Source organism: Tupaia chinensis, unplaced genomic scaffold (genome assembly GCF_000334495.1).
Source record: "Tupaia chinensis unplaced genomic scaffold, TupChi_1.0 Scaffold141173_1, whole genome shotgun sequence".
NCBI lineage: Eukaryota > Metazoa > Chordata > Mammalia > Scandentia > Tupaiidae > Tupaia > Tupaia belangeri.
The window spans coordinates 1445960-1464601 of record NW_006201036.1 but is presented as its reverse complement, the minus strand read 5'-3'; the positions used below and the strand labels follow the sequence as shown (position 1 = coordinate 1464601).

Below are 18642 nucleotides of genomic sequence, written 5' to 3'. Positions count from 1 at the left end.
TTGGTTATTTTTTCTAGAACAGAAGTTTTGCCTTCAACACCCAAGATGCGCTTTCCTGCATGGGCTAATCTGCTCTGGCGTTTTGATTTCCTGTATTGCTCCCTTCGTCTCTAACAGCGCCTTTGGATTCTTTTTTAGGGTGTGTATTTCCTCTTTCAGATTGTGTAGGAACTCCCTCACCTCCTGGAACTCGTCTCTTTTCTCCTGCATCCTCTGGAGTTCGTCGTCTCTCAGCTCTTGCATCCCATTTAGTGCTGTCACTGCGAATATTCTGAATCCTCTGTCAGACATTTCCACGAGTCCCACTGTGCTGTCTGTGGATGATGAGGGATTGCTCTTTTCCCTTAGGGGAGAGATGTTCTTGGTTTCTCGTATTTCCTGTGCCTCTGCGGTGGCTTCTGTTCGTTCTGCGGCAAATCTCTCCTCTACTGTGCTTTGCAGTGTGGTATCCACAGAGAGATCGAGTTAGATTTATAAAAAGGAGTTTCTTCCTTAAGGCAGGAGGTTCAATAGGTGTTGAGGATTCCAATGACTGACTGTTTCGGGGATCTAGAGGATGGGGCTTAGAGCGTAGCTTCAGTGGCCTTGGTCCCCGGAAGCGCCAGGACACACCTCAGACTTACATGGCGTCTGTCTCAGTGTTCCGGGGTCCAGCGGCAGACCTCGTTTTCAGCTGATCCCTGATGATTTTTTTCCTTTTCCGTGGCCCCAAAATTCTGGGACTGAGCCGCAAGGGCTGTGGTTCTTGCCATCCTCTTGGTTCTGTCTTTTGACCTCCCGTCACTCTGGAGCAGGCGTGTGTGTGTGGCTCCTCTGGGCCTCTATTCTGCAGCAGCCAGGGAGCGGTGGAGCAGTAACGGGGACACACGCAGCCCGGAGCCGGAGAAAATCGGAGGCCCCTGAGCGGTTCTCCTCCCCTTCCTCTCCTGCAGACTCCGAGTTCTGAGGGACGTCCTCATAGGAGTGAGGACAGACCAAGTAGACAGGGTGACTTAGCAGATAAACCTAGGGCCCTCCCACCTCAACGCCCCACGTCCCCTCGCACAGGTGGCACTGTTCCCATGTCCCAGTGGAGGGAACCGCGGAGCTAAGAGCATTATTTGGAACAGAAGGTGACAGTGGGGGCAAAGTAGGGGGACAGCTCTGGGGGACAGCTCTTTCTGCTGCCTCGCTCGCATTGTTTCTGATGAGAGGTCTGACTAACGTCTGATGGGATAACCTTTATAAGTGCCTGACGTTTCTCTCTTGCCAATTTTAGTATCTTGTCTTTGTCTGTGGATTTGGCCAGTCTGGCTATGATGTGACTTGGAGAAGATCTTCTTGGGTTAATTCTATTAGGGGTCCTTTGTATTTCTTGGGTCTGGATATTCAAATGCTTCTCTAGATCTGGAAAGTTTTCTTTTAGGATTTTATGGAATAGATTATCAATGCCCTTAGTTTCTTCACTTTCTGGGATACTGACTATCTGGATATTTGGGCGCTTAATGGTATCTGATATTTCTTGTATAGTATTCTCATTTTTTTTTCTTTTTTTGGTTACTTTCTCAGTTGTTTTGGTTATTTTTTCTAGAACAGAAGTTTTGCCTTCAACACCCAAGATGCGCTTTCCTGCATGGGCTAATCTGCTCTGGCGTTTTGATTTCCTGTATTGCTCCCTTCGTCTCTAACAGCGCCTTTGGATTCTTTTTTAGGGTGTGTATTTCCTCTTTCAGATTGTGTAGGAACTCCCTCACCTCCTGGAACTCGTCTCTTTTCTCCTGCATCCTCTGGAGTTCGTCGTCTCTCAGCTCTTGCATCCCATTTAGTGCTGTCACTGCGAATATTCTGAATCCTCTGTCAGACATTTCCACGAGTCCCACTGTGCTGTCTGTGGATGATGAGGGATTGCTCTTTTCCCTTAGGGGAGAGATGTTCTTGGTTTCTCGTATTTCCTGTGCCTCTGCGGTGGCTTCTGTTCGTTCTGCGGCAAATCTCTCCTCTACTGTGCTTTGCAGTGTGGTATCCACAGAGAGATCGAGTTAGATTTATAAAAAGGAGTTTCTTCCTTAAGGCAGGAGGTTCAATAGGTGTTGAGGATTCCAATGACTGACTGTTTCGGGGATCTAGAGGATGGGGCTTAGAGCGTAGCTTCAGTGGCCTTGGTCCCCGGAAGCGCCAGGACACACCTCAGACTTACATGGCGTCTGTCTCAGTGTTCCGGGGTCCAGCGGCAGACCTCGTTTTCAGCTGATCCCTGATGATTTTTTTCCTTTTCCGTGGCCCCAAAATTCTGTGACTGAGCCGCAAGGGCTGTGGTTCTTGCCATCCTCTTGGTTCTGTCTTTTGACCTCCCGTCACTCTGGAGCAGGCGTGTGTGTGTGGCTCCTCTGGGCCTCTATTCTGCAGCAGCCAGGGAGCGGTGGAGCAGTAACGGGGACACACGCAGCCCGGAGCCGGAGAAAATCGGAGGCCCCTGAGCGGTTCTCCTCCCCTTCCTCTCCTGCAGACTCCGAGTTCTGAGGGACGTCCTCATAGGAGTGAGGACAGACCAAGTAGACAGGGTGACTTAGCAGATAAACCTAGGGCCCTCCCACCTCAACGCCCCACGTCCCCTCGCACAGGTGGCACTGTTCCCATGTCCCAGTGGAGGGAACCGCGGAGCTAAGAGCATTATTTGGAACAGAAGGTGACAGTGGGGGCAAAGTAGGGGGACAGCTCTGGGGGACAGCTCTTTCTGCTGGTCTGTGGTGACGTCTGCCTTTCCCACCAGCAGGCACCAGGGGGGGTCTGCTGCCCTGCCTGCTGGCCACAGGGCTGAGGACTCGGGGACTCGGGGAAGCCTGGGCACAGAGGCAAGGACTCCTGCGGAGGAGAAGAGGTCTGGGGCGGGTGGTCTGGTAGCTCCTCCTCCTCCTTCCGGGGGTGGGGGAGCCAGGGCTGTGACTCTTCCAAGGCAGAAGCAAGTCTAGGGGACCCAGGGACTTCTCAGGTGGGCCTGGGGTCTGAGGCGGGGGAGTGCAGAGGCCTTCTGAGGTCCCCTCCTGCCGCCACACCCTGGAAGCTCAGTGCCCCTGAGGGCCAGGTCCTACATCGTGGGGCCGATGCAGCTGGGAGAAGGGGGCTGTTGGCTGAAGACCCTGCTGGGGCCCCAGAAAGGACCACTGCGACTGGCTGGCCACAGCGCGGCCCGCAGGAAAGAGCCTGTCCAGCAGGCCGCGGGCTTATGGAGACTCGGGCCCACTTGCTTTCCGCCTTCAGGTGCTCCGGTGGGAACTGGGCTGGAAACGCACACTAGCAGAAAGCGGACTGTAAGGGTTTGTTATGTCCATAATGGAGAAGCTTCTTTTCTGCTGCACGAGATGCGGTCAGCTTGCTCCAGCACAGGAAGGGCAGGGTATTAAAGTGTCACTGTCACGCTGTTTATAGTGTCCCTCACTGCCATTCTCTGTAACCGTGAAGCACTAAGCCCCACAGGGAGCCATGGTTAGGGGCTGCATTCTGGAGTGACAGAATCTTCTGGAAAGCAGGTTTTAGAAGAGAACTGGCCACACCCCATGCCATAGGGGTGGGAACACCCGAAAGTTGGAAAGTTGCACAGAGCTCTTCGGTAAAACTGCCCGGAATACCTACTTAGAACAGCTACTTCTCTCCCCAGTTACAAAAGTTTTATGGGACGCCAGCAGATGGCGTAATGCTTACATCGCTGGACTTTCATGTAGTCACCCATGGTTGGAGTCCCGGACCCGGTGCTTAAAACTCACACTGGGTGCATGTGTGCGTGTGCCCAAACCCAAGAGGAGAATGGAGGAGAAGAGATCGCAGCATATTTTCTCGCTTTCTGTCTCTCTGTTTCTCTCTGTCTCTCTGGTGAGTGCATGTACCCGATAGCAAAAATCTTTCTTAAAAAAAAAGATGTTTTGGAATATTTATGTTTTGAAATTTAGTTGTAAATGCTTAAGTTCTTGGGGCCAGCAGGTGGCCTGGAGGTTAAGGTGGCTGGATCCCACATGGCTGACTCTGAGGTTCAAGTCCGGGACCCAGAGGCTTGAAAATCATGCTGGGTGCATGTGTGTGCCCCCACAATCCCAAGAGGAGGATGGGGGAGAAGGGGTTGTGGCGTGGCCATCCCCTTGGAGGGTGGTTTCTCACTTTCCCCTCTCTGTCTTTCTCTGGCTAGAGTATGTGCCCAAGCACCCCTGCCCCCCCCCCCAAAAGAAAAGTTTAACTTCTTCCATTTTTAAAAGCTACCTCGGGGAAAAATTCTTCAGAAGTTGTTGCCTGAGCAGGAAAACCAGACAGTCTGGGAAGTGGGAGCAATAAAGCACGTCGACAGGGGCCGCCCTTCTAAACAGCCACGGAACACCTGCTCGGCCCGTTCGGCAGACAGTGAGGCGATGAGCCGCAGGGCCTGTGCGATCCCGGTGTCCGCACGGGGCTGGAGGAAGAGTGAGACTGGATGTTTCTTGTGGCTTCCTGGATCCGGAGGCCAGGCTATCTGACCGGGAGGCTTGGGGGCAGCAGAGCTGTGTCCTGCCGAGCCGGGAGTGGAGAGTGGTGTCAGCCTTCGGCCAGGGGTGCTAGGACAGGCTGTGTGCGGCCGACTCCCGGGCGAGTGCGAGTCGGGACTCTCCCATCCTGTGGGTGTTAGACAAGAACGTCTGGGGCAGCTTTATTCCTAGCGTCCAAACTCGAGGAAAGCCCGAAGGCCCGTTAGCGGGTAGGTGCATGGCCCAGCCTGGGGTGTAGCTTAGCAAACGGACCTCGGTGCAGAAAGCCGCGTGTTCCCCCGCGGGGCAGCTGGAGCGCACGTGGCCACGTGGTCAGCCGCGGGCCATCTTGAAAACATGCTGGGCACGTAGGCACACCCCCGAGATCCCACTGACCTCCAGGGCAGGGGAAGGAAGACTGGGGGCTGCTGACTGTCCACAAGACCCTGCCGAGGGTCTCTCACTGTCTCCAAGTCTTTCTCTCATACACACATGTGCTATTTGTTATGAATTAAAAAGAAAAGAAAAAAGGTGCAGCCTGGAGCCAGCAGGTGGTTAATAGTCAAGGCACTGGACTCCCACAAGGCTGACTGGGGTTCAAGTCCTAGACCCAGTGGCTTGTAACTCACGCTAGGTGCATGTGCGTGCATGCCCCAAATCCTGAGAGAACGGAGGAGAAGGTGTGGCCATCTCTAGCGGCTGATTTCTTGCTTTCTGTCACTCTGTATCTCTCTGTCTCTCTGGCAAGTACACACGCCCAATAGGAAAAATTACCCACCCCTCCCCCCCAAAAATTGTAAGTCAGTTCTGTGGCTCACCAGTGGGCACTGTGCACGGGGGTTGGGCCCCCCACAACCAACCAGAGTCCTGGCCCTGGCAGCTTGAGGAACGTGCTGGGTGCGTGTGTGTGCATGCTCCAACCCTCACAGCACGGGGAGATGGAAGGGAAGGTTGCGGTGTGGCCGTGCCCTGTCTCTGGCTTTCTGTCTGTCCCTCTCAGTGAGCACACATGCCCTCTGGCAATGAAAAGGGCAAAAATAAAAGAAAAACAAACACCCAGGTGAGTGGAGAGCAAACTGTGGCGCATCCACACATTGGAACACCGTTCATCAGTAGGAAACACACACACACACACACACACACACACACACACATACACACGATGGGTCCCGTGCCCCGCTCCCAGGGCAGGGTCTAGGACAGGGGGTGCCGGAGTGGGACGGGCAGAGCCAGGGCTGGCTGGAGCGGGGTGGGGTGCAGGTGGAAACTTCCGGAGCGGTGGAAATGTAAGTGCTAGCCACACGGGTGTGCGCGTTTGTCAGAATTCACCAGGTTACACGTGCTAAATGGATGCAGAGTGTACACTTTACATCTCAGTAAAGCAGTGATTCTTTCTAAAGTACAAAGAACCCTTCTGATAGTCTTAAACACAGATGGTAATACTTGCCAATCAGGAAATTTCAGAAAGCCAGTGTATTTACATACAAATGAAATCTTTAAAAAATGTGTACAGTTGGGGTCAGCAGGTGGCATAGTGGTTAAGGCACTGGACTTCCATGTGTTTGACTGCCGTTCAAATCCTGGCCATGGCGGCTGGAAACTCGCTCCAGGCACGTGTGCTCGTGTGCACAGTAGTCTCAAGAGGGGAATGGAGGAGAAGAGATTGCGGCCTGGCCACCCCCCGCCCCCCGCGTGATTTCTTGCTTTCTGCTTCTCTGTGTCTCTCTGTGTCTCCGGCAAGCACACGCACCCTACGGTAAAAACCTCTAAAAAATTCTGAAGTTATGAAAGTGGAGAGGCAGTGCCTTCCTCAATCTTGCAGGTGTGGCAGGAAAGCAAGAGGTTAGATCCTGGGGTCAGGCCAGTCACTGCACATGGGAGGCGACCACCGCCTCTGCTGTCAGGACTGCAAACACACGAAGCCCTGCCCAGTCCCCCCAGACTCACAGCAAACCAGTGTGGCTGTGCCCAGCCACTGCTCGGACAGCGCAGGGTGGCCAGCCCTCCAGAGCAGGTGGCTGTCGACCGCGGCGGGCAGGGTTTCGGGCTCAGGCTGTCACATGGCATGCCCCATCCTTCGGCCCTGGACTACTCGCTCTTCCCCAGCCATTATGAGGATGCTCCGTGTGAGGTGTGCCCACCACAGGGTCTGTCGCCTCCTGCCCACCAGGGCCTGGACCTGCCTGGGCACCCTGTGGCACGGGGATGAAGGCTCACGGGCGAGGTCGGTGGCATGTGCAAGGGTGTGAAGGCCCCATGGCTGAAATGCCCGTGGGAATGGGAGCCCTGCCCTCACACGTCTGTTCTCACAGTGACCACACAGGCCGTGCAGATGTCCCTTCCTGGGCACGCTCTCCCTCCATCACACCTCCCAAGCCCCTGCTCCATCTTCCAGGGAACCCCAGGTGCAGACAATGCCTGATGGGTGCTCGCCGGAGGACTCAGCCTAGGTGTGGCACTCGGGGGAGAAGTTCGGGCCACAAACAGACCTCGGGGAGCCTGCAGCCACAGGTGGCCTTCTGAGCTCGACACTAGACCTGACGTCCCACGGGACCGAGTGTTCATTCGAAATGGAAGAGGCCGAGGAGTGAGCCCTGTCCTAGGCCAGGAGGAGCGTCCAGGGAGGACCCAACACAGCCACGAGACAGCGTGGCCGGGGCAGTGACTGACCTGGGGCTGCGACCCGGCCTCTGCGTGACAGCTGTTGCAGGTCTTTACGGGAGAAGGTGGGCAGAGAGGGCGCAAGAGCAAGTTGGAAGAGAGAGGCGAGCCACAGGGCGCGGCCGACTCCGCCAAGTCTTGCTGCGTGGGAACAAGACGGTCCACGCAGGTCTGAGCCCCTTGTCTCTGTTAAGCACCTGCTTTCCCCATCTATGGGCACCCTGGACCAGGCGAGCCGGGAAGGTCCCAGAGCAAAGGCGAGGTTGCCTGGGGAGGGGTGGGGCGGTGACTGCAGGGGTGTCGGGGAGCTTTCCGAGGTGGTGGCGATGTTCTGTGTCTACACTACGGTGTGGGTCACGTGACTGCTCACGTTTCCTGCACACCCACCAAGCACCACGTGAGCAAGGGCACAATTTCTTATATGTACGTTGCCCCTCCATTCGCCTGATTTAAACACACCATTCTTTTCTGTTTTTAAAGTTTATGTAGCTATTACATGAGAGAGAGCGCGGGCAAACAGGGGCCCTCTGCTCCCTGCCCTAGGGCAGCTCCTTGCACCCCCGACGGAGCACGAGCACCCCTTCATGCTGCTACTGTGCGCACCCTCCTCTCTCCGCGCTGCTACCGAAGGCCAGGACTTTTCCTGTCCAGTGCGAGTGACACGGTACTCTTTAAACTTGTCATTTCGCATTTAAGTCTTCTGAACTTGCTTTTTAAATTTGGTTTTGATTCCCTTTCCACAGTGGCCGTCTGCTTTCCTTGTCTTTATGTCTTTCGCCCCTCTTGATAGACTGGTTTGGCATTTTCTTATTGTTCTATAGGAGTTTTAACTTTAAAATTTTTTATAGACTAATTGATTTAATTTTATTTATTATTATTATTATTTTCTTCTTCTTTTTTTTTTTTTTGAAGCAGTTTTTGCCTTAAGGTGTGTGTACTCACCAGAGAGAAAGAAACAGTGAGAGAAAAAGTGAGAATCATATCCTGGGGGGATGGCCAGGCTGCAATCCCTTCTCCATTCCTCTCCCAGTATCTTGGGCACGCATACACACACACTTGGTATGATTTTCAAGCTCCCAGGTCCTGGACTCGAACTGTCGTCAGCCATGTGGGAATCCAGCCACAGAACAACAATGCCATCGACTGGCCCCTTACTTATTATTTATTATTATTATTATTAATTAGCTGTAGGGCATGTGTGCTCACCAGAGAAATACAGAGACAGAAAGGGAAAGTGCGAAAGCAAGCCGCCAGATCAGGACTCGAACTGTCGTCAGCCATGTGGGAGTCCAGTGCCTTAACCACCACACTACCTGGTGGCCCCAAGTTTTTTACATATTTTGGGTAGTAATCCTTAGTTGACCAGATGAAGTAAAAAACTTTTTACTACATTGCTTGACTTTTAACTTTGTTTATAAAAGCCTTTCTCAAAAAATCTCATATCTGTAACATTATAGAACAAACCTGCTTTATATCATGCTTTGTGTTATTCAACGATTTTTTTCCCATTCTGACATCCTTTAAGTACCTGATGATTTTTTTTTTTTTTTGGAGAGGTTTTTCACTATAGGGCGTGTGTGCTTGCCAGGAAGACAGAGAGAGACAGAGAGACAGAAAGCGAGAAATCACCCCCCAGGGGGCATGGTCACACCGCAATCCCTTCTCCTCCATTCTCTTCTCGGGATCTTGGGCACACACGCACACGCGCCCGACGTGAGCTTTAAGCCACCGGGTCCAGGATGTGAACCGCAGTCAACTACATGGGAGTCCAGTGACATAGCCATTATGCTAACTGCTAGTTCCCGCCCTGCACCATTTGAGTGCTGCAGTTTCCGTGTTAATGTGACGGCGCTCTGTAACACGCTGTCTCGTCTGCAGGAATAATGTGAAGTCTATGCGCCACTGTTTTCTTTGTTGATGGATTTATCTAAACACATTTTAAGAACAAATGTTTCAGGGTCAGCAGGTGGCATGGTGGTTATGGTGCTGGACTCTCACATGGCCTACTGTGGTTCAAGTCCCAGACCTGGAGGCTGATTTCTCACTTTCTCTCTCTCTCTGGTGAGCATATATGCCCTAAAGCAAATTAAAAATAAGAATAAATAAGAATAAATGTTCCTTTAAAACCAGTATGTTCTATTTATTATATTTTATGCTGTCCTCGTGTGCAAATGATCATATGTCAGCTTGAGAAATTACATGTTTATATCACAACAAATTAATCCCAATTTAGCGATAGTCTTCATCTTGACCGCAGAGCGGGTGACAGAGAACGTTGTCTACTTGCTTGTGAAGTCACGTGGCCCGTGCTGCGTGTCTCCCTCCTGGTTGTGACTTTAGGAGGAGTTGGGACACTCACACTTACCCTTGGCAGACAACCGTAAATACCGGGTTACTAAGCAGTTTGCGTTTACCTACAGAACGAGACTTCTGCTTACTATGTCAGGCATGGTACTAAGGTCTGAAAAGAATTCCACCATCCATCCTGTCATTTCTTGATTGATGCTTAGATTTGTGCCATAGGATGCATGTACTTACTGGAGAGAGACAGGTAGAGACAGAGAGGGAGAGACAAAAGTGCGAAATCTCTAAATTTGCCGACATTCCGGAACTGTCTCCAAGCCTTGCCCAGTTTGGGCTGCCGCGAGGCAGCGGGTTCTGGGAGCCTAGGCATCCCAGGTCTTCCCCGGCTCCCAGGAGCACCCTGGGGGCCCAGGAGCTGCAATGGCTCCGGTACCCTGCTTGTGCGGCCCGGAGGGCGAGGCCTCGGGCTTGGGGGAACCGTCGCAGTTCATCCAGGAGCCCCACGCAGCAGATCTGCCCGCTCCCGGGGGGCCGCCGCTCTCCTTCACACTCTTGCCCTGGATCTGGGGACCGGAATGGCCTCAGCCATCAGCTGAGAAGCTTCAGCCAACACTCCGGGAACCAGTCCTACCGTTCTTGAGAGAGGCTCTCTGTGCTGCGAGGCACCCCCTTCGCTTCTGCCTCCTCGTCCGCCTATTATGGCGGCTACTCAGGCCCCCACGGGAGCGACAAGCCGTGGCCTAGCCTCCTCGACGAGGAGCGGGAGGAGAGCCTCCGACAGAAGAGATGAAGTGAGAGAGAGGACTGGAGAGGTGGGAGCTCCTGGAGTCTGGGGGCTTTCTGCAAAGAATCCTGAGCCTGTTCTGATGGACATGCACCATAGAGGATGAAGAGCCAAAGAGCAGCAGCAGTCCAGCTCCTACTGCAGAATGACTAGACATTCGAAAGAAAGGTCCAGGAAAAGGAAAACAACAGTCGTCTAAAGGAAAACACAGGAAGTGTTCTGAGGACAGTGGCAGTGACGCGGAGTCTGAAACGGACTCCAGTGATGAAGACACAAAAAGGAAGCAAAGGGAAAGGAAAAGAAGAAACAGATTGAAAATACAAGAAGAAGAAGTCTAAGAAGAGCAGAAGAGTCCAGTGTTTCAAGCTCTAAAGATTCCCAAGAAGAGTTTCTGGAGAATCCCTGGAAGGATCGATCAAAGGCTGAAGAACCCTCAGGTTTAATCAGCCCAGAGGCCCCAAACACACTTGCCTCTCAAGACGATAAACTTTGAACTATGGGCATGCTCTGTTACCTGGTGAAGGTGCAGCTGTGGCCGAATATGTCAAAGCCGGAAGGCGTGTGCCACGAAGAGGTGAAATTGGCTTGACCAGTGAAGAAACTGCATCATTCGAATGCTCAGGTTACACGAGGAGTGGCAGCAGGCATCGTGAATGGAGGCTGCACGACTGCGCTGAGCCAGAGCTACAGCGCTGATGAGAAGAGAGCCCTTGCATCGTTTACCACGAAGGGAGGCGAAAGAGAGAGAACAAGAGTCTGGCCAGTGTTCCAGAGATGGTTTACAGAAAGACCAAAGGGAAGGATGACAAATAAGGGTTTCGGATTGTTCAGCAGACATTTGAACAACAAAAAAGGAAGTCTGGGCTCCACACACATACACAAAATGAGTATCATGCTCCAAAAAAGCTCTACAGTGCTACTGGGCCTTCTATTTAGTTCATTCACCCCTTCAGTAACAAGCTGCTTATTGGTAACTTGAGCAAGTTCGTGGGTTGTTTTCGATGGACTACGACAACTTTCTAGTTAAAAAATCCAAATTACGGATCAAATTCTACTGTACTGAGGCAGGTGGCACAAGAGACGATGTCAGTGAGGTGAGAAACTGCAGTCTCACGCGTGGGACAGCGCACTGTTAGCTCCACATGATGCCGTCTGCCTGGACTGGGGGCGAGGACCATGTTCTTCCGTGTTACTGTGTTATACATGGACTTGATAGAAACAGGTCGGAGGCCACTTTTGTTAGCAAAAATGAAGACATTGCTGAAAAAGAAGCAAATGTGGAATTTGAACACTGACTTGTGCAATGCAGTAGTCTGCCCCGGAAATAATGGATTTGGGTCTAAACCCCTACCTCTACTCCGAAACCGAAGAGCAGACTCACCCAAGTAACTGCTGATTTGGAAATATGAGCATTAACTTCTCTATATTCTTAGTAAGGTCATGCTTAAAAACGGGTCTTTCAATGATAGTCTCCAGACGTTGGCTGCTGTGTCACTGAAAGTACAGTTTTTCACTTTGATGATAGAATATTATCTAAAAACAGTGCAGGTCCATTGTGGTCAAGGTTCTGATAGAGAAAACCATAACAAGTCCGTATTTTAACTTAGTTGTTTCATAACAATAGAGCTTAAATATTAAAAAAAAAAAAAAAAAAAAGAGAGAAATCTCCCCCTAGGGGTGATGGTCACACTGCAGTCCCTTCTCCTCCATTTTCCTCCTGGAATTTTGGGCACGCATGCACATGTACCCAGTGTGGCTTTCAAGCCACTGGGTCTGGGACTCTAATGGTGCTGTCAACCTTAACCACCATGCCACCTACTGGCCCCTATGTATTTACTTTTAAATAAAGGTACCTTCATGTATTTGTTCTAGAACTTCCTAGCATTATGTTAAAGTTTATTTCCTCAGAAAGACAGCGAGTGAGATGGACCAGTAGGTGGAGTGGAGGTTAAGGCCGCTGGATCCCACAGGTCAACTGTACGGTTCAAGTTCCAGACCCAGTAGCCTGAAAAATCCACAGGGTGCATGTGCGTGTGCACCCAAAATTCCTGAGGAGAATGGAGGGGAAAGGACTGCCGTCCCCTCAGGGAGTGATTTCTCTCTCCCACCCCTCTTTACTCCAGTGGGCACATGTGCCCAATAGTGCATGCACACACACACACACACACACACACGGGAGAGAGGGAGAGTCAGCCCTGACAGGGTCTTCACAGCGCCATCCACCCCCACCTCAGCCAGCCGGACCATAGACGTGTGCACACCCCATGTGAACAGGAGTCCCGAGGACATGAACCCAGGACCTTCCCCTGTGGCCCAGTTGTGTTACTGCTGTGCCTCCACCTGGCCTGTCTAGTATTTCTTAACTAGGCACCCAGTCAAGAAGCCAGCTTTGTATGGCCCTCACCCTGCATGTGTGGGGATGGCGGCTCATGTGAACACTACAGCGGGGTGACAGGACGTCTCCGCATGCTTAGGGTGCGTTATGTCAGACTCTGTGCCTGCAGGCTCTGCCTAGTCTCTCTCTGCATCACCTTTAAAGAAGCAAGCTGCTGGGGCCAGCAGGAGGTGTGGTGGCTAAGGCACTGGACTCCCACACGACAAGCCATGGTTCAAGTCCTAGACCTGGAGGCTTGCTTTCTTGCTTTCCCTCTATCTGTCTCTCTCTCTGGTGAGCACATGTGTCCTATAGCAAAATAAAATAATACTAATTAATAAAATAAATAATTCTTTAAAAAATAGAAAGAAATAGCTCTGCCATCATGCAGAGGTACATCTGCCTAATGTACAGCAACTTGGTTAAGATCCAGTAATTAGAATGGAAAACAAAAACATTTTGAGAGTAACAAATCTATACCTGTTTACCTGGAATTACTTAATGGCCAAAAAAAAGAAAAAAAAAAAAAAAAAAAAGACGCAAGCCGCCATGAACCCCGTAGACCGAGCACACTGGCCAGGACCCGAGGGAGAGCCGACCAAGGCCTGTAAGACTGCAGCTCCAGTGACACCAGGATCGCAGTCCGTGAGGAGCAGACAGAGCACCCTCTGAGCACCGCCTGGACCTGTGGCCCGGAGGAGCTGCATGGTGACAGAAGTGTGCTTTTTTAAGCCGCTCTGTTTGCGAGCATCGTTGTGTAACGCGGGAAAACGAACAGGTTACCTTGCAGAGTGTTTCCGAATGCCACTTTGCTGGCTGGTGCGTGTTGGCTGGAGTGTCCCCACCAGGTCCTCAGCGTGAACATTTATCCAGGTAAGAGCCAGGAGAGGTTCAGGTGAGCTCTTTCCCAGGGCCAATTACGACAGCGTTTCTAAAACAACGCAGTTTTCGCTTCCCCGAGGTGTTATTCGCTTCCGAAGTCAGCTTACCGAAGGTAACTCCAGGGGAGGGCCCCCTTCCAGCTCACTGGTGAAGACCCAGCATCCAGAGAAGCACAACAAATTTTGTTGAAAAATAGGTAGATGAACAAATAGTTGTTCCCATTTTATTATTTTTAAATTGTCAGAGACTGCATGTTCTCACCAGAGAGAGACACAGAGAGAGAGGAAACACCCCTCCCCAGTGGGGCATGGTCGTGCTGCATCCCCTTCCCCATTTCTTTGTCAAACTTGACCACGTGCGCACACATGCCTGGTGTACTTTTCAAGCCACTGAGGCTGAGGTTCAAACTGTGGTCAGCCATGTGGGATCCGGCTCCGTTAAACTCTGCTATGAGGTGAGCAATGAGACTGGCCCTCGGCTTATTATGGCATTCTCAGTGTGCTGCAGTAACTCTCTCCGGCTCTGTGGTAAGCATTTCACGTGTGCTGTCTCCCTCAGCCATCACACAGCCTTGTGGAGTAAGTGGTAGCAGTCTCAACGACAGGAGGGAGGCTGAGGTTCTGAGAGCTCGCACCTGGGAGCCAGGCCTTCTCTATTGAAAATATAAACACACACACGTACATATATATGCATGAGGAATCTTCAGAAAGTTCACAGAAAATGCCTATTACGCTTGGATTTCAAAAATTTTTTGCACCAAAATAAACTCACCTTAATTCCAATTTTTATGTGAACTTTCTAAAGTTCCCTGTGTTTAAACATACACACACACACACGTACAGCAGACTCCTTGGAATAGTTAAATTTGCTCCTACAAGTTAATCCCCTGGGCTAGTGTCGTGCACCGATTACTGTGTTGAGGGAGTGGCCTTTGGGAGGAGATTAGTGACTGGGTGATCCAGAGGGCTTCCCTGATTGAGCCCTGGCATGCTTACAGGAGAGGAACCGAGGGAGAAGAGCCACGTGGACAGACCTGCTCTGCTCATGGCCCTGCTCTCTGCTCTCAAACATCAGCACCGTGAGTCAAATAAACCTCTATTGCCAACTGCCCAGTCTCAGGTATTCTTGTTTAGCAGTGCAATGCCGATTCATCCAGTGGGAATTGCATTCTAAGACCTCAAGTGGATGTCTGAAACTACAGGTAATCCTGAACTCTACATAGACTATATTTTTTTGTAAAAAAATGGAATTAAATATGAACTCATTTTGGTATAAGAATTTTTTCAATCCATGCAAAATGTGCTTTCCACAGGTTTTATGAATACTCTTTGCATAGTTATATATAGATACACATATATTTTACTAACAATGTGCATATGTTTTATTATATATGTAAGTTTATATACGTGTATAAATTCTTATATGTAAAAAAGACTGGCCTTCTCTTCTACCTGCACTGATCTCATCTCTGGAAAAGGACTGCAGGCTTTGAAGTTCCTTAGACCTGCGGCCCTGGTCCCCTGCAGTCCCCTCGGCAGGCTGTAGGTGGTGCTGCAGCTCTGGTCAGCCCGGTTTGCCTCTGCTCCTTGAAATGCCTGTGTCTACTCGGGCATCCTGCCTCCTGGGAGAATGTCTTTTCTCACGATTAATACAGACGGGTGGTCCCATTATGGCTGACTCTTCATCTGTGAATTAGTGGGAAGAGAAGGGCTTGCTCAGGCTTAATTTCTAATAGTGATTTATTGTAGAAACCTCTGCGCTCACCGCTGGCAGGGCAATAGGAGGAGCTGGAAGCCTTTTACAAATCTGCTGTTTGCGGGAGAAGTACCTGGGGGTGGGGGGGGGGAGGGCTGGCGTTGACGGGCGCTAATTCTGTGCCTTCGGGGCTGAGCGCTCTGACTGTGCCTCTCACACAGGAGAGGAGGTGGGCCCAGAGAGCAGAACTTTTTTAATGTACCATGGGGCACTTGGGGGAGCCAAGAAGGAAAGTGAGAAATCACCTCTGGGGGTGGCTCGGCTCCGCACCCCTCCTCCATTCCCCTCTCAGGACTTTGAGTACACTCGCATGTGCTCCTGGTGTGTTTTCCAGCCCCTGATCCAAGACTCAAACCACGTGGGGTCCCGCTGCCTTAACCACCAAGCCACAGGCTGGCCCTGAGGGTAAAACCGTTCGGAGGAAAGATAAGGGTGTGGGCAGTTCTTGGTTCAGATTCAACACAGAGGCTCCCCACCAGGGTCTGAGGCTGGCCCGTCGCTGTCAGGCTCCCCCGGTGTTCTCTCGTTCTCATCCGTTGTCATCGCTCCTTCCGTTTTCCTTCACCGGGAACAAACGCGAAGGCTCGGGAGAGAGGCTCTCTCCAGCTTTCGTGCTCGGTCTCAGCCAGCAGGCTGGGAAGTCAGGCTGTCTGAGACAGTGCGACCTGGAGCCCCCAGTGTGGCCCCCTTGCACAGACGTGGGACCCTCGTGCATCGTGGCCGCCATGACAGATGGAGCACCCACATGTAGCGTGCCCGTCCTGACACACTGTGCACCTGAGAGGGGCGGGAGGCGGGCGGAGGGTGGGGCAGCCACCACCGCAGCCCAGGCTGGTGGGCTGGTGCTCCGGGCCGAGCCTCGTGTTGGAGTGTGCAGGGAGAGAGGAGGGGGTGGAGAGTTCTCTGCTCTCTTAACTCCTATGCCATCTCAAGGCCAACCCTGGAAAAAGATCATGCCAGATGGGATCCAGCTGACCATGATAGGCACCAAGGTGTGACATCGTGGCCGGCAGGAGTTGACTGCAACTCTGGCTTCAGTAAGCTTCTCAGCAAGGGGGCCGATAGGGAGACGCCAAGACGGGCCTGCCCTGCAAAGCCAGGGGCAGAGGGGATGGCCTTCCACATTCATTCACTCCAGTGACTCTGGGCTTCCAGAAAGACTAAGGTCAGACCCTCCCTCTTTGGGCATCTCATAACCTCAACTAGTCAGTTTTAGTAAATTTAAAAATTAACCAGGAGACGCAGTCTCTTCTTCATTAAAGCCGCATGCTTGCCGGATGCTAACAGACCATGATAAACATGGGATGAGACACACACTGTGAATTGAATTACTAATTTCGGCTCTCATACAACCACGGTTGTCACTAGCAATGACAAAGAGACACGGGGGCAGAACTTGGTGGCCGACTGGCAGGCGTGCAGCTTAATCCTGGACACATTTGTCAAAGACATTCGGATTTTATGGCTCCCATCTGAGACCGCAGGTTCTTCGTAATGAGTGGCAGGAGCCCAAATGGCTACCGAGGCCGCTGTGAGCCGTTTTACTTACTCCGGACACACTTCGGCCCCGTGGATTCTGGTAACGTCGTCTCTAACCCTTCTCTTCCAGAACTAGCGCTCCTTTGTCTCGGCACCTGTCCGGGGGGCCAGCACCCCCGTTTTCCCAGCATGGGAATGGCCGTGTCCAGGCTGCGGCTGCACTCACAATGTGGATGGCTTTGGTCTGGGACGAGCTTAATCATGTGGCCTGAGGACAGACAGGCCTTCCCTTCTGCCATGTGGCAGGAGCTATCCGCGTACGTGGGACGTGAGAGGGGACTATGAGAGCGCACGAGTGGGGCAGTCGGCACAGTGGGGCGTCTCAGACCGCGCCTCTGCTTTCCTGGTGCACAGATTAGTCTGTCTCCTTACTGCTCGTCCTGCAGGTGGAACTGCGGGTGAGCCTGGCCCCACGGGGAGGGTGTGGCGCCCAAAGGCAGGAGCGGCTTTGTGGAGCCCACTGCCCTGCGGGGCTGAGGTGGCAGGCCCTCAGACAAGCCCAGAGCGAAGGAACGCCAGTAATGGAGGCGGCCTTGGTGGCCGGGACGAGCAGGATGCAGACCGCCTGCAGCAGGAGCCCGGCTCCCCGAGAAGGAGCAGCAGTCGTCCAGACAGGAAGTGGGAAGGAGCTGCAGCAGGCCTGGGCCTCAGCCAGCAGATCCCAAGGAGCACGCGGGAAAGGCAACTGAGAACCCAAAGGCAACAGCGTGAGTGGAGTGTAGACCCCGGGAGGTGGGTCTGCAGGAAGAGGGGGAGAGACCCAGAAGGTCTGGGGAGCCAGAGCCAGAGGCAGGCTGTGCCCTCCACCCAGGGCAGGGATGTTGGTCGGAGCATTTTAAACACAAGAGTGACATGGCCTCTCTCAATTGTCTCTCTCTTCTTAAGCTTTTGCTATAGCGTGCATGTGCTTGCCAGAGAGACAGTGAGAGGGAAAGTGAGAAGTCACCCCCAGAAGGGATGGCCACTCCCAATCCCTTCCCCTCCACTCTCCTCCTGGGATTTTGGGCACACTCGTGTACACACCCGGTGTGGTTTCCAAGCTGCTATCATGCCAGGGTGAGCTGGGCAGTTTATGGTGAATGTATTCTATATTAAAACAGCAGAGAAATACTACTCTCAGGCCCACCAGAGCCATTTTAGAGTGCTTTGTATTTTATTCTTTGTAAAGACAAGAATTAAATTCTTTGTCTATAATTGAAATTCATTCAAAAAGTTTTTGCAGATGCATCCCCGAGGTGGTGTAGCCGCATACTCACTCCCCAGGGCAGCTGGAGCGAAGCAGCACCACCCGAGTGGCTCAGCGGACGCTGGCTCTCTCAGGATCCTGCACTCCAGGGATTTGAGACAACGGGCTAGCCTCGTTGGTTTCTTCTCAGGCGTCTCTGCCCGGCTTGTGGAAGGCATCTTTCTTTCTTTCTTTTCTTTTTTTTTTTTTTCGAGAGAGATTTTTACTACAGAGCACAGGCACTCGCTGGAGAGACAGAGAGACAGAAAGTGAGAAATCACCTTCTGGGAGGACGGCCATGCCACAATCCCTTCTCCTCTGTTCTCTTCTCAGGAGTTTGGGCATGCATGCACATGTGCCTGATGTGAGTTTTAAGCTGCTGGGTCTGGGACTCAAACGATGGCTGACTACATAGGAGTCCAGTGATGTAACCATTACACCATCTGTTGGTCCTGGCATCTCCCTTTTGTGTCTTCCCACTGTCATCTCTCTGTATCTACCTGTGTCCTAGTTTGTTTTCCAAAGGCACCAGCCATGTGGGATTAGGGTTTCACCCCAGTGATCTTGTTCTAACTTAATTACCTCCGTAAAGATCCTGTCTCCTCGGGGGCTCCCGCCCCTGCTGCACCGCCGTGCCAGAATGGCCCGGCCC

The 18642-nt window shown here is 52.1% G+C and overlaps 1 pseudogene; it reads left to right on the top strand.

Annotated features, from left to right (window-relative positions):
• Positions 1 to 9851: 9851 nt before the first annotated feature.
• Positions 9852 to 11028, top strand: LOC102476166 (NF-kappa-B-activating protein pseudogene; annotated as a pseudogene).
• The last annotated feature ends 7614 nt before the right edge of the window (positions 11029 to 18642 follow it).